The following is a 3,099-nucleotide window of genomic DNA, read 5'->3' on the forward strand; positions in this document are numbered from 1 at the left end:
TGAGAGTGAGGCAGTCTGCATATGTTATAGAGTTTAATAAATAGTTATGGCTGCTGGTCCTCGGATCCAACTTTATTTGATACAAGGTCCATTGATAGCTGCTGGATTCCTCTGCCCCCACCTCACTTTGCACAATGGGAACATTCGGATTGAAGACAATCTTCATATCTGAACTCAACTCTTCACACTTCACTGACTGACATGCATCCCAATTTCCTTAATGTGCAATTTGATGTCTGGTTTGGACCATATCCTTGTAGTGCACCTCCCTTAAGTGTCCTGTTTCATATGTCACTGATGGGTACTATAGATGCCAGTGGTGGAGAATGCAGCCTTACCTTTTATCTCCATAACCCTGTTTAGTGATACTAGACCCCATGCAAATGCTGTTACATACCAGGCCCTCTGGATTGCTCTACTCTCAAGTAGTATACCATTTCACATAGTTGTCAGGTAGATCTGGGATGATTATCATTTTAAACTTACCTTTCCTTCAGTGAGCATAGATGGCAGCAGCAGAGTTATGAGAAACAACATCCCTGAGAAAGAAGCCATACATGAAACCAATTAAAGAAAAAGGCCTGGGTGAATTAAACAGTTCATGGGACACAGACAGTAACTGATAGAAGTTATGCCAAAACAACTTTGACTGAAAATTCATTAACAATATAACAAGGGAAGAGTTGCCATGTGTGCTCACAGTAGTGCCTATCTTGCCTCTAATAGGAATAATGCATAAACTAGAAAACTTCCCTGATGTCCCTGATGTGTAGTTGCATGTGTTGAGCAGATAGATTGATCAATGTATGTGTATAGGACAACTGAACTGATGGGGCCAGAAGTGGTAATATATCTGACATTTGTGTTTTGACCACCACCAAGTCAGCATACTTTAGATATGTCCGTCATGCTTTAGTGATTTCATGTCCAGTCTTCCTATGTACTCAAAGCTGCAGATGCATTGTTTATGTCAGATCCAATTTATTCCTCTAAGCCAAAGCCTATGTCTAGAACTTTAGAGAACCAGGTCTCCCCATGAACAGGAACATCGTGTTGTTAGTTGTAACCCTGGTTTATATCAGCAGTCCCACATTTGAGTCCACACTTTGGATCCCTGTAGATGCATCCTATGTAGATATATTCCCTCCTGCTATTATGCCAGTGAAAATGCAATGTACATTGTTTAAATATTAGTAACTATTCTATAGTCATGACTCATGAGTCATACCAATATGGTTCATAGATCTTTGGCTGCTCTGAATTTTTCCTGTTTTTCCAGTCCATGTCAGTTGCAATAGCAGTCCAGATATTGTATCATGTGCCATGTCATGGATATGATTCATCTTATTTACATCTTATTTACTCCCAGCAGCCCAGAGTCATTCTCCATGTTCTATACGACTTTTCACTGAGCACACCACAATGTGGATTAAATATAAGTGACACTTAAAATTTCAATTCCCTATGATTTGTTTACCATTTCTCTAATTAAAGGATAACTATCTGGGATTTACTGATCTCCAAGGAAACTTAAAGCTAACACAAAAATATCTTATTTTGAACTTGGAGTTAAATTTCCCAAATAGGTCACCAATGTATAAAAATATCCATCTCTAGAACATGTGAGAAAATGCAGATATTAGTACAAGTGATGATCAGGCATAGTCTCGAGATTCTTATATGCAATAAAATTTGATTTACTTCAGCGGTCTCCCCCTCATAGACATCAATAAAAGTGCAGGCCTGGAAAACATCTTGGTTTATTTCTGTCACCACACATTTTGTTGTCATATCATCCGGAATGATGACCTTCTTTTTCTCTTGGTGAACTAGTAAACAATGAATTCAATTGCAAGTGACGATGTTTTTCTTTTCTTTCTTTCTTCTCTTTTCTTTTTTTTTTTTTGCATAAACAATCTTTATTGTGATCACACCAGGAGTCCATTGCTCTTGAGGACCTCTGTGAACTTGCTGATTTTCTTCTCCATGTTTTTTTCTGCCTGTTTCTGCAGCCTCAATGAGCTGCTTTTTCTGATAGTGGATCTAGGACTTTAACTTCCATTTCTCTTCCAGAGTGGCTGTCATTGCCTGGTAATTTCCCATGACCTCCTGAGCCAGACATCCCAGGTAAGCTAACTGCAAGAACACAAGGCTGTAAGGATGTGGAAGGTGCCCCAGCAGCACAAGGGTGAGCCAGAGGGCCCTAGATAGTCTATTAAAGGACACATCCCCTTATCCCCACACAGGTACTCTTCCTGGCAGCTAGTGAAAGATATTAGGTTTGTACCCCAAAAGCTTTCTCCTAGAGTCAATGGAAAGATCTACAACCAGCTAGGAGATCGCTACTTATTTGAGGGCATGAATAAATCTATCCACACCATGCTCTTTCGGTTCATCCACTTTTATAGCTGAATGTGCTCTTCTGTCCTTCCTGCCCAACTGTCAGGACAAATCTCTCTCACTCGCCTGTACTGCATATGCTTGGACCTAAGTAAACACACAGAGACTTGTATTATGTATGAACTGTATAGCCATTAGCTCAAGCTTATTACTGACTAGCTCTTACACTTCAATTGACCCATAATTCTTGTCTACCTTTAGCCGCATGGCTTGGTACCTTTTCTCACTTCTGCCTTCACATCTTGCTTCTTCTGTGTCTGGCTGGTGAATCCTGACTCAGCCTTCCTCTTGACAGAATTCTCCTTGTCTCCTCGTCCCGCTTATATTGACTGCCTGGCTACTGGCCAATCAGTGTTTTATTAAACTAGTGTACCAGCATTATCCCACAGAACACTTTGGTTCTAAGTTCTGCTAAATCTATAGCTTCTTTTCAGCTCTCATACTTAGCTCCTCTTTCTCCTGACTACCTATACATTTCTCTGCTCTTCTCTTTTTGTTCAACCTTAGTTCTACCCTGTGTCTTTTGAGGTTTCCAGTTTTTATACACATACAATCAGCAATTCTCTGGCCAAAGCATGGTCACAAAGATTGAATTATTTCTGGGCCATAAGAGGAGTTAAGAGTTTACACCAGGCAGTGACTGTCAGGCTTTCTTTATGACTCAAGGTGTGAGATGACTTTTAAAAGCCTCAGTGAACT

The sequence above is a fragment of the Peromyscus californicus genome, unplaced genomic scaffold, assembly GCF_007827085.1.
Source record: "Peromyscus californicus insignis strain IS unplaced genomic scaffold, ASM782708v3 Scaffold_19__1_contigs__length_69161282, whole genome shotgun sequence".
NCBI classification, from domain to species: domain Eukaryota; kingdom Metazoa; phylum Chordata; class Mammalia; order Rodentia; family Cricetidae; genus Peromyscus; species Peromyscus californicus.